At 41.2% G+C, this 12,941-nt stretch overlaps 1 protein-coding gene across 1 annotated transcript in view; it reads left to right on the forward strand.

The window, feature by feature from the left end:
• Positions 1–1,766: 1,766 nt before the first annotated feature.
• The window catches only part of LOC121062890 (transcription factor RFX3-like), a 215,500-nt gene continuing 204,325 nt past the window's right edge, over positions 1,767–12,941 (forward strand). Inside the window, exon 1 of the mRNA XM_040543181.1 lies at positions 1,767–1,982. The gene's annotated coding sequence lies outside the window, so the exon portion shown is untranslated. The remainder of the gene's footprint in view (positions 1,983–12,941) is intronic.

Raw genomic sequence — 12,941 nt, forward strand, 5'->3', positions numbered from 1 at the left:
TGTTGATGCAGTTGGCCTTCTGGGCTGCAATCACACACTGCTGGCTCATGTCAAGCTTTTCATCAACGTTGTTCAGATCAACCTGCAAAGCTTCATACCTGTTGTGCACAGGCACCTGGGAAGGTGGGAAAGTCCCTGAGGGGACACACCTGCCACGCTTACCAGGGACTTTTTGCCATTGTTCCTTATCCTTTAGGTCAGTGTATTCAGCCAGGTAGAGAGAGGATAGGGAATCCTCCATATTGTGCATCCCTTCTGTCTGTTGGGCCTGTCTCAGGGAAGGTACGGAGCGACTCCTGTAGTCTATCTCCCTCTTGGACTCCCTGATACTCCTCAACCTACTCACCTCTTCCAGAAACTGTCACTAAGTGGAGGAGTGCCTCCACCTGGGCACACCTCCCCCAGACATGCTCACTCCTGAGGTCCTGAACTGGCATAAGAGTAGGGCACACCCTACAACCTGACACTTGGGTAGCAGCATGTTCCCCCCAGAGCTCTGTCTGGGAGACTGTATGGGTTATGGTGGGTGCCAAATTCCGAGAGGCCATGGCCTTCTGCTGGGTGGATACTATCACTCCTTGGTCGAGCTGGCCAAGCTTCTGCGCCTTCCCGCACAAACTGACACGCCACACTCCTAACCTCTCATCCTAGGGGCTGCCATTGTACGAGGGGCTGGGGCGGCCCCGGTATTCGAGGTGCGGCCTCACCAGAGCTGAGTAGAGAGGGACAATTACTTCCCTAGTCCTGCTGGCCACACTATTTTTGATACAAGCTCTGCCCAATCCTTGTCAGCCATTCTCGTGAGAATTGCTGGCTCCTGGAGGCTCCCTTTGCTGCCTGAGCTGCCTTGATGCAGGAAATCCCTTGCACGTCACGATTCCTTGCTTCACTGCAGAACACCTCTGTCCCGGAGCTGATCACCTTGGTGAGTGATATGTGGGTAAGAGCAGGGATCTGTGATGAACATCACTGCAGGGAAAGGTTGGCCCAAGGCAGCTGGTAATGTGCACACTGGTTGTCTATGTGCTGAGTCCAGCAAGCCAAGGGTATGCAGGAGTTACTGAAAATATTCAGCTTTGCCATTGAGGATAGTAAAGCTGCTGTCATAGTCTCACGGACTTTAAAATGGCAGCAGTTAACAAATACCCCATCTATCAGCAGCTCTTCCCTGCCATTTTCTGATGGAAAAATTAGTAGAAAGGTGACAAGCAGCAAGCACAAAACAAGTTCCTGCTTACTCTGCAATTGCTTCTGAGTGGCAGGAAACAAGCATGGTGGAAAAGCAAAGTAATCCCCTGAACAGAGATCCCTGCACAAAATCAAACAAACAAACAAAAACACAAACAAAAAAACCCCTTTCTCTTAGTTGCTAATCGGATGTGACGTCAGGATGTCAGTAAGAGTGATCTACTCGGGAGACAGATATGTAGATATGACCACACCCCCCTTCTCTCCTTCCCCCTCCCACTCGGGTTTCAGCTTGGCGGTTGCTATCCTTTTGAACAATCAGCCACTGCCACCAGCCACCAGGTTCCTTCCCTAGCCTCTCCAATGTAGTGTCACTTACATCCAGGGATTGTCCATCGTCATACTACTGCTATTTCACTTGTTGGGGATAGAAAGTACCATCTCATGCCTTTAGGGAGGTGGAGGAGTTAGTACGTCCCCACCAACCTTACTTTCCTTCCCCGTTAAGGAAACCGCACCCCCTCCCATCCGGTTGTAGAAGCTGTCCGTCATAAGAAAGGCTCTGCCTCTTCCGGATATCTTAGGCTGGGTTACTGCTTCTTCCTCTCTCGCTTGCTCTCTCTCTTTTGTGAGTTATAGCAACTGTTGCCTTGTGAATCAAGCGCCATAGTCACTGTAGCCTTGGTGACTGTTACTCATCAACAACAGCTGCTTTTCTGCTGTTTTCCATTTCCTTCTTAATCGTCACCTACAAGAACAGCCGCTACCAACAAGAACAACCTTCCACAATTCAGGTGAATGTAACTGTTATGCACACGTTTGCAATCCAGTCTTTTTCTCCCTTTCTTCTCCTTTTCTTTCACTCTAACCTTTATCTTCTCTCTCCATGCAGCATCTGTGCAGGGACTGCTCCCTTGGGCTTCGCTATTGGGGGGGAAGACAGTCAGCTCGAATTCTTTCCCCTCCTCCACCTTCCTTCTCACCCATTTTATAATATGGGAATAAGTATCATTTCCATTTTTTCCAAAGATGATGCAAATTGCCCTGTGGTTGTTTATTATGGAGGGAATTTATCTGTTTTATTGGAAGTTGTGATCTGAGATGCTGTGGTACTTGTAATGTTCCAGAATATTTTGTGTATTGATAGGGAAGGCCAGTGGGTAACACAGCAGAGGGATTAGAGATCATTTAAAATTGGCTTGATGGTGTGTGATTAACGGTTAATAGTGGAGGTTGAGAGGCTAATGGGTGCTATATGAAATTCTTCACTGTAATTAGCTGTTGTTTCTGTAAATCAAGCTGTTGGGTTGCAAGCTTTAAAATTTAACTCTAAGTGTGCTTCTGAGTTCCCAACTTTCTGTTCTCATTGATATTTTCGCTTTATTTATAAACATACTTGTTCTAAATGGAATACTTGACTGCATTATCTTTCATGAACTGATTCAAACCTTCTTGAATTCTCCAGTTCATACTACTTGTAGAATTTAATCTGATAGTATAGAAACCACTAAGTTTTCAGTAAAATCAAAAGAATTAAGTGTATTTAGAGCACCCAATGCTGTGTATTTGTCTTATTTTCTTAGAAGCATTTGTTCCTGAAGAGCAAAAGAAGTCTTTAATGAGAAGTTACATAGGAATAATAGCCATCTACATGCATATATTTTTCTTAATTAAGGTGGTCCAAACTTGCTAGTTGGTATGCATGGTTTCTTGTTGCCATTTAGTTCCTGTATCAGGTTGTATTCTCTCAGTAGATGTTCTTAAACAGTCTCATAGTTGATTAACCCTAGCTTATGTTGTCTTAGGAAGTGCATCCCTTCTTACAACAAATGTACGTATTATAGTGTCTTTCTGTTAACTAATGAAAGTGTCATTGCTTTTCTACATAGCAACAGAACTACTGTGGCTTTTAACCTATTTGTAAATTAACTTAAAAGAAGAAAAACATTAGTACTGTGTGGGTATCTAATCTTTCACAGACCCTTAGCCAATGTTTTTTCGGTGGTTCTTAACATAAATCCCATGGGTATTTCCTGTATAATTGCTTTCCTTGGATTTGCTCTACTTTATCTCTCTAACATTCAATTCCATCATGAATTATTAGTTGCCTATTACAAACTGGCACAAAACAGGGATATTTTTATCACGTTATTGGTTCTCTTGAATTAAACCTTTTCTCAACTAAGACTGAAATTTTGACCTAGCTATAAAGTAATATTGTATTAGGAAAAAAATTGTTTTTTAGATTTCTTTTTTAAACAAACGGATACAAGTCTGTGAAAACGGAAGACAAAATGCTAGATTTTTAAAGGGATTTTTTGTATTCAGATAGTGGTGGAAGATAACATCCTTTAAATATCTCGTTCATTTTCTTTCTAGACAAGGAGTTAAACTAAACATTGGTCTTTAAATCTTTTATCAACTTTTTCTTTGTTTTTGCAATTTATGTTTTTGTCCTGTTTTGCTTCCCACCACCTATTGCTGATAGTTTTGTCTGTTAATATACATCTTATAATTCTGTTTTCTGTATTTGCTGGCACTCAATTTCAATCTTGATTGAGCTCCTCAATTCAGTTCCCTTTTGCTGAATTGTTTCCTATTCACTGTTCTTTTCTTTTCCGTGTTAGATGCTTCACCTCCACATGATTTAATGTTTCACAGTTTACTTGAGATAGTGGGATGTGGCAAGGTTGGGAAGCATTGCACGTCAGTCATATCTGAAGTATATCTGACTGAACTGCAGGGATATCCTACAGTTACTCTTTTGTTAATCTGTTTTATTTTGGAGTGCGAACTTTACTGGCTTCATCTCAACATACACACAATTGATGTTTAAAATCTATTTTGAGGAAGACTTCTTTAGTCAACTGTAAATGACTAGAAAGAATGCTTATTTAGCAGTTCAGGATCTATCTTTCTCATTTTCTCACCAGCAACCTGAAGGCTGATTTAAACACCTCTGTTGGTGCGATAACCCTTTACCATGTTAAATTTGCTATAAACATTTTTGAAGTGTAGATGGCAATATCTTCTTCACTTCAGGTAGATCTTTATTATGTACATGTGAAACAGTTGTTTAGAAAGAATAAGCATGTGCGTATTTGTCAAAGCCTGATCCACATACTTGCATCAATTACTTAAAGTTTGATGCTGAGTTGTGAGGGAGAAAGAATTAGAGTGGAAAAGACTAAAGGGAGCATTCAACTTGGACAAGTTGTATGGTAGAAGCATGCTAGTCGTGCACAGATGAGGTAGATCCTCCATAAGAGGGGAGAGAGGAGTGCTGGTTTATAGAATCCCAGAAAGAATGGCTTGGGTCGGAAGGGACCTTAAAGATCATCTAATTCCAACCCCCTTGCCATGGGCAGGGACACCTCCCACTAGACCAGGTTGCTCAAAGCCTCATCCAACCTGGCCTTGAACACTTCCAGGGATAGGGCATCACAACTTCTCTGGGCAGCCTGTTCCAGTGTCTCACCACTGAGTAAAGAATTTCATCCTTATATCTAATCTAAATCTACCCTCTTTTACTTTAAAACCATTACTCCTTGCCCTATCACTCCACTCACTGACAGAGTCCAGTCCTTCCCCAGCTTTCCTATAGGCCCCCCTTTAGGTACTGGGAGGCTGCTATAAGGTCTCCCCGGAGCCTTCTCTTCTACAGGCTGAACAACCCCAGTTCTCTCCAGCCCCTTGATCATCCTTGTGGCCCTCCTCTGGGCTCATTCTAATACTTCCATGTCCTTCTTGTGCTGGGGGCCCCAGAGCTGGACACGGTACTCCAGGTGGGGTCTTATGAGAGCAGAGTAGAGGGGGAGAATCACCTCCCTTGACCTGCTGGCCACGCTTCTTTTGATGTAGCCCAGGTTACAATTGGCTTTCTGGGCTGCAAGTGCACGTTGCAGGCTCATGTTGAGCTTCTCATCCACCAACACCCCCAGGTTCGTTTCTTCAGGACTGCTTTCAATCCATTCTCCACCCAGCCTGTATTTGTGTTTGGAATTACCCTGGCCCAGGTGCAGGTTTTCTTTCTTTAGGGCCTGGTTCTGGTTGAATTTCTTTCTTTAGGGCCTGGTTCTGGTTGAATTTCTTTCTTTAGGGCCTGGTTCTGGTTGAATTTCTTTCTTTAGGGCCTGGTTCTGGTTGAATTTCTTTCTTTAGGGCCTGGTTCTGGTTGAATTTCTTTCTTTAGGGCCTGGTTCTGGTTGAATTTCTTTCTTTAGGGCCTGGTTCTGGTTGAATTTCTTTCTTTAGGGCCTGGTTCTGGTTGAATTTCTTTCTTTAGGGCCTGGTTCTGGTTGAATTTCTTTCTTTAGGGCCTGGTTCTGGTTGAATTTCTTTCTTTAGGGCCTGGTTCTGGTTGAATTTCTTTCTTTAGGGCCTGGTTCTGGTTGAATTTCTTTCTTTAGGGCCTGGTTCTGGTTGAATTTCTTTATGTGAAAAATCTGTATTCAGCCAAGCTGTCTCACCAAACTTAATGGATTGAGGCTCTGTCTTGTTTTATGTAAACAAACCTGTTTGTCTGCAAAAGTTTCATTTACTTTAATTACATTCAAGGGACTATCTTATAATACCTAATAGAAGATTACTTATGGTACAACTCAAGTTAGAGCATTTTGCAGCTGCTATTTGCTGAAGTACCTCCTGTCTCTAGTATTTCGTTGGGTAACACAGAAAAAAAGAATTTGCCTCAGTGGAAACTAGATCTAACAAATTCATGACAGTACAATGTAGTTCAGATAACCAGTAACTTTTAAGTACAATTCAGTAAGTGTTTTTAGTTCATAACATGTCTAGATATTTTTAACTGTAGCTGTGTTGATATCATGATTCTAGGCTATTTTCCATCACTTTTGAGATCATGGTCAGTAGGGTAGCTTTTAACGTTGCAGCGATCTGTCCTTGAAAGTAATTTAAAGTAGCAAAGACAGCTTATTAGTTTCTTTTTTGCATGAGTTAGTTGATGGAAATAGGTGCTTGATTCTGGAATCCATTAGTTGCCACTGCATTTATTTTTTTTTACAAGGCTAAATCCTAAAAGTACAGTGTTGAGGCAAGAGATGATGGTTTGTCTTATAAACACATTAACCTAATGTAGGCAAGAAAAGGTCTGGTTTTGCTTTAGAAAAGACATTGCAAGTTCATGAATTCTGAAGAAACAAAATAGCAGTTGCAAAACCGTTTGCCTTCATGAGTGCTTTCTTAGGAAGAAATTTGCTCCCCCCCCCCCCCCCCCCCCCCCCGATGTTTTCCCTTCAGAGCATTCTTCATTTTTATTACCTCTTTCTGAGAGGTACTATTAAAGCAGTATGAAATGTTTTGAGGTGCACAAAATAGGTATTTTATAGACTAGTTAATCTTAGCCTTTTTGGTAACTTTTGTGACATCTTTTTATTTTTGTTCTCCTAAGGAAATAGTTTGTGATACTGTCCTCCATCTAATTTGAAAGAAAGGTAGAGGTATCTGAACACAGATTTCATCTGAATAATTACCTGGGAAAGATAAGAAAATTTATTCTACTGTTGAGGGAAAGGCAGTGCTCAGGTGTTATGTATTTCATTTGGCAATAGACAGCTGGACAATTTCCAAATGTACTCTATCTATTGTAATATGGATATGTTTAAAGAGCAAAAGGCATAAGCCAGACTTGCTATTTCTTATAGATGTCATTAATTGTGTTACTATACAACAACTTTTTGGAGAAAAGCCATATTGTTCACTTCTATGTGCCATTTCTTAGCCCTTCTCCAGTGGATTTGCTAAAAACTTTATTGAAAACACTGATCCTGTAGAGGTAGTTGTAGATACCTAATTTGGCCTGCAGAATTTTTGATTGAAAATGATTAACAAATATAGAAGAATCCAGTTTGATAAAAACATTGTAGTCAACTTGAAGATCTTTTGGACATGTTTAGATATTAAAAAGTAAATATGAAGCATCATGATGGCTTTTTTTTAGGTTGTTAATTTATGGTCCAAAACATGGAGTTTGATATACTGTTTTTGAGAGCGTACAATAAAACATCTCTATGGAACGTGTGCAGTTGTTTTAACTGTTGAAACTTTAACTGTTGAAACATTAACTCAGATTTCTTGGTGTTTAAGATTTTTAATTGTCCTTCTAAATGATGAATTAGAGGAAAACTTTTGTTTGCGTTCAGTTAGAATGCAGTGCAGATATTTACTGCTTTATTTTTTTTCTGCTTTCATATTAACATATAGTGTTAAAATCTGTTAGTATAACCCTTTTTAAAAAGATATGTCTGTAGGTATGTGTGACGCTTTGTGAAGAGTTTTAAGCTCTTTAAGCAAGTTGGTCAGATGTATAAGGAGGACTACAAGTTTATTAATGCTTCTTTGTCTGAAAGTACCACATACCCTTTAAGTTGCACAGCAACTGACTCCTAGCAACAGTAATGGTTACTCTCAGAAGTTCAGTATATGTCAGATGTACTCTTGCTTCATTGTTACAAACAGTTGTCATGGTTTTCTTTTCATAATAAGCTAATTTGAATTTTGAGGGACAGAAAGCTCCTGAAATAGGAAACCCCTTGCAAAACAAAGCTACTTCAGAATGCTTCTGGTACTTATGAGAGTGGTTGTCGTGTTTTGGTGTGTGTGTGTATCTTTTATGTGTTTTGCTTTAGTGTACTATGAGAGAAGACAAAATAAAGCAGCGTTCAGTGGTGCATGAAGTGAGGAAGGCATTTAATGCTTGCTAGAAGTGGTTTGCAAATTTCAACTTCCGTTTTAAACTTAAACTAATCCATTGTAGGACTTCATAAAAGTCACCAACTGAACAAGTAAACATACAAATGTTTTGGAAGGCATCAGTTTTTTTTTTTGCTTTGGGGTATAAATCAAACTAAAGGAGTTAAAGAGAGACCTCCCCTGAAGAGATTATTCTATAAGCATCTACTATAGGGATTCTTGTGTCTATGTGAGGCTTGCAGTATTGGCTAATATCATTTAGATGACTTTCATGCATAGTCAATGCTTCATTGGTTCTATTTATTTCTGTTGTCTTCTGTGATGAGTCTGTCTGGGATGGAGTTAACTTTCCCTGCAGCAGCCCATACAGTGCTGTGCTATGCACTCATAGATAGGACAGCACTGGTATCACTCCAGTGTTGTCTATTGCTGCATAATGCTGGCACAGCATCAGGACTCCCTCCAAGCCCCCAAGAGCCAGCAGGCTGGGGGTGGGCAAGTGATCTAAACCAACCAAAGGGATATTCCATACCACATGATGTCATGCTCAGCAATAAAAAGGGGGGCTTTTGTGGGGGAGGGGGTTGTCCTCCCAAACAACCGTTATGCATTTTGAGGCTCTGCTTCCCAGAACGTGGCCGAACATCACTCGTTGATGGGAAGTAGAGAATAACCTTTTTTTTTCCCCCCCTTTTTCTCTGTGCTTCCACGCAGCTTTTTTTTTTTTCCTCCCTCTCCCTTTTCCCTTTAGTTAAATCATCCTTATCTCAAACCTCAAGCTCTTTGTGTCGTATTTTCTCCCCCTTCCTCTTTGAGGAGGGGGGAGTGAGAGAGTGGCCGTGGTGGAACTCAGCTGCCCACCTGAGTAAAACCACCACATCATCTCATCTTGGTTTAGCTAACAAATATTCTGAGACCATTTTTCTAAAACTTTTGGAAATTAATATAAAATCCTATATTCAAGTTTTATTTACTAAACACAAGAAAACTAGCTATTTTAAATCAAGCTGATCACAAGAATTTCACAAACCTCTTTGACTTGAAGATGCATAAAACTGACTGCTGGACAAATTTACGTTGTGATATCAATCTGACTGTTTTGATTCGTGGAAGAACTCTACAACTCAAAGCAAATGAGTTATATAGTAGGTATGTGGTTTATTTAGGCGCCGGGCGCATGCGGGATAGCTCCCAAAGGCATGCGCACCCTAATGTGGCAACTTGCTTTGGTTATATGCAGTAAAGAGTTACATATGCATGAAGTTTCCCAATACGCCTATACATATTCATAACCTATCCCTGCTTTGTATTAAAATTAGCTCCAAGAAGTCATTTCCATAAACTCCTCCCATCTGCGCCTGCGCAGTGCCTTCTGGTGGTAGTCATCGGGGGTCGTGGGGATGAAGGCCGATAACTCCTCTTCATCACCACTAGTTGACCCCCTGCCTTTGTACAGACTCAGCTGCTCCTTGGCTCTTGTCCAAACCACAAGGTCGGTCTCAGCTGGTTTTTGAGACAGGTTCCCCATTTTTGTCAGGAACCATCTTCTGTGAGGGGCCCCGAGACTCCTTGTTTCGGTTAATTTGCACAGTAGTAAGCAAAGACACTCAGCAACATCTATTTTAATGCGATTAAGAAAGCCCCCATCCTTTCATTCCTGGCTTTAATAATTACGATTGTTTTATTTAGAAATCATTAATGTGATTAAACAAGCCCCCATTCTTCTATCCCTGGCTTCAGTTTTTTCAAATCCGGTGTGTGAAAAAGGTAGAAAGTATATGGTCAAGTAGGTGGTATGGGAGTGGAATGAGAGACAGACATTCTCTCACAGAACAGTAAAATGCATTACTTCTTTTAACCTGAATTTAGTTGTATAACTTCTCACCTGGCTGACTTAAGAACTAGAACACTGATTTAAAAAAAATAAAAATTAAACACCAGTAAAGTTGAAATGAAAACTAGATTAACATCCTTATTTTTCTTCTGTTTGCTTTTAGAACAGCTATAATTTTTTGCCTTTACCATAACTATACTTTAATAAAAAGTCCACATTAGTTCTCTGTATCCCATTATATTTCATTAAAATAGTACCATTTTTTCTGAATAGCTGAGAGTTGTCCTAACAGCAGAAAACGACAGCTTCAATTAATAGAAGTAATTGCTCATGTTCTACATTATAAATTATAGCTTTGTATGAAAATATGTTATTCACTTAGGGTTTTTTAGTGTAGCGGTCTGGAAAAAAGAAGCTTTGTTAAATGGCTCTCCTTAGACTGTGAATGGTATCTTCCAGCTCAAATGTTACATTTCAGAATGTGTTATTTTGTGATATCACTAACATTAGAATTCTCACTGCATAGCATATTAGGTGGAGATGATATATTCAATAAAACAGTTCTATGTTTATATTTGAACAGTCATGTGGCATATTTTTCTAAATTGGGGACATATTAAAGCATTTATGAAGCATATTTGAAACAGGTATTTAGGCCTGTCTATAGGGAAGTTGTTAAGCAAGCCTGTAGAATAGAATCATTAAGGTTAGAATAGGCCTCCAATATCATCTGGTCCAACCACCCCCCTACCACCAATGTTACTCACTAAACTGTGTCCCTAAGTACCACATCCAGCCTTTTCCTTAAACACCCTCTGGGATAGTGACTCCACCAGTTCCATGGGCAGCCTGTTCTTAGTTTTGAGTATGTGAATTCAGCGAATTTAAGTGGGAGTTAAGCACTTGTACAAACAACCTTTTGAATTAGTGTGATCTTGTTAGACTTAAAAAGATGGGGGGAAGAAAATAAGATGGAAAAATTTGGGTTGAGATAAAGACAGGGAGATAGATAACTTACCAGTTATGGTCATTGGCAATAAATTAAATTGTTTTTCTCCAAGTCGAGCCTGCTTTGCCTATTAAAGTCAGAGTAGGATGGTGAGGAAACAAATAAAAACATTAAAATACTTTTTCCCAGGATCAACCTCACTCTTTCATTCCGAAGCATTCTACCTCCTCCCCTGGCCCCAAGTGGTACAGGAGGGAGGATGGGGAATGGGGGGTAGGGGTTGTTGTACTCAGTCCATAACATAATGCTTCCTTTCTGAAACTCCTTCCTCCTTATGTTTTTCCTGTGATCTACTTGTGGGTCCTCTCCACAGTCTACAATCCTTCAGGAGGAAACTGCTCTTGTGGGTTAACCCTGGTAGGTGGCTGAGCACCATGCAGTCTCTTGCTCATTCCCCCACAGTAGGATGGGGGAGAGAATTGGAAAGGGTAAAAATGAGAACCTGTGGGTTGAGATAAAGAACTTAATAGGTAAAGCAAAGTTGTGTGCCCAAGCGAAGTAAAATGAGGAATTAATTCACTACTTCCCATAAGCAGGCAGGTGGTTTTAGCCATTTCCAGGAAAGTGGGGCTTCATCACGTGTAATGGGTTACTTGAAAATACAAAACTCTGAATGTCCTGTCTGCCCTTCCTCCTTTACCCCCAGCTTTTATTGTTAAGTGCAATGTTATACGGTATGGAATATCCTTTTGGTCAGTTTAGGTAAGCTGTCCTAGCTGTGGCTCCTCCCAACTTCTCGTGCACCCTCCGTTTCCTCACCGGCAGGGCAGCATGAGAAGCAGAAAAGACTTGGACTTTGTGTAAGTGACCTGTGGAAAACGGACTCCACAATCAGTAAGACTGTGAAGTAGGTATGTTTATTCAGCACTGGGCAGCACAGGGGATAGTCCTACCATAGTCGTGTGCACCTGACGCGGCAATTGGCCATGGTTATATGCAGCAAAGAGTTAAGTATGCATGATGTTTCACAATACGCCTATACATATTCGTAACTTGTTCCCGCTTCATATTAAAATTAGTTCCAAGGAGTCATTTCCATAAACTCCTCCCATCTGCGCTTGCGCAGTGTCTCCTGGTGGTGGTCATCAGGGGTCGTGGGGATGAAGGTTGATGACTCTTCCTCGTCACCGCTAGTTGACCTCTTGTCTTTGCGCAGACTCAGTTGCTCCTTGGCTCTTGTCCATCCGCAGGACCAGTTTCTACCAGTTTCTTAAGATAGACTCACACTCTTAATAAGAGACTGACCTTGGTAAGGGGACCAGGGCTTCTTGCTTTAGTTAATTTGCACAATGCACCATAGTTAGCAAAGACACTAAGTAGCATCCTAGTTTAATGCCGTCAGCGCTCTATCTCTACTTGATAAGGTTCTCCTATCTCCCTCTCTCATAAGCACTGCTCAGCAGCAACTCAAGCATCTCTGTGTTATCAAAACTATTCTAATTACAAATCAAAAACATAGCACGATGTGAGCCACTGTGAAGTAAGTTAACTCTATCCTAGCCAGACCCAGTATAAGTGTGTGCCCTCCATGGGCAGCAGTTTTCTGGCAGGAACCTGCTCCTCTGTGGGCTCCTTGCCATGGACTGCTGTTCCTGCCAGCAGCCTGCTTCGAAGTGGGCTCGCCGGGGGCTGTAACTTTCTTCAGGGCATATCCACCTGCTCTATTGTGGTCCCCTTCACAGGCTACAGGGCTATATGCTCTGGTGCCTGGAGCACCTTCTTCACTGACCTCGGCGTCTGCACAATTGTTTCTCATGCTTCCCACTCCCCCCTTCCTCCTCAGCTTTGGGCAGTGGTGGGTCTGTTTTGGAGCTGGCTGGAACCAGATCAGTCTGATGTGGAGGTGCAGCTACTGGTCTCTTTTTACAGAGGCAACACCTTCCCCCATCCCCCCCCGACACTTTTTAAAAAACTTTTTAAACGTTTGGCACAGCAGCAGTTAATGAGGATATTTCATTACTTCAGATGTAATAGTGGTCTAGTGATAGAGATTGATCTAAAAGAATGCCTTGCGTGTCACACAAGTAACTCGTGTTTAACTATTGGATTTTTATAATAAAAAATAGATTATTTCAATAAATCATCTATTCCTCTGACTGTGCTGGCTGTGTTTGTTCTGATTTCATGTTATTCTCTACCTAATGCGGAGGAAAACCTTGCTCAGAAAGGAAGGTTTATCATGAAGCATGCTAGTGCTTA

The sequence above is a fragment of the Cygnus olor genome (assembly GCF_009769625.2).
Source record: "Cygnus olor isolate bCygOlo1 chromosome W unlocalized genomic scaffold, bCygOlo1.pri.v2 SUPER_W1, whole genome shotgun sequence".
NCBI lineage: Eukaryota > Metazoa > Chordata > Aves > Anseriformes > Anatidae > Cygnus > Cygnus olor.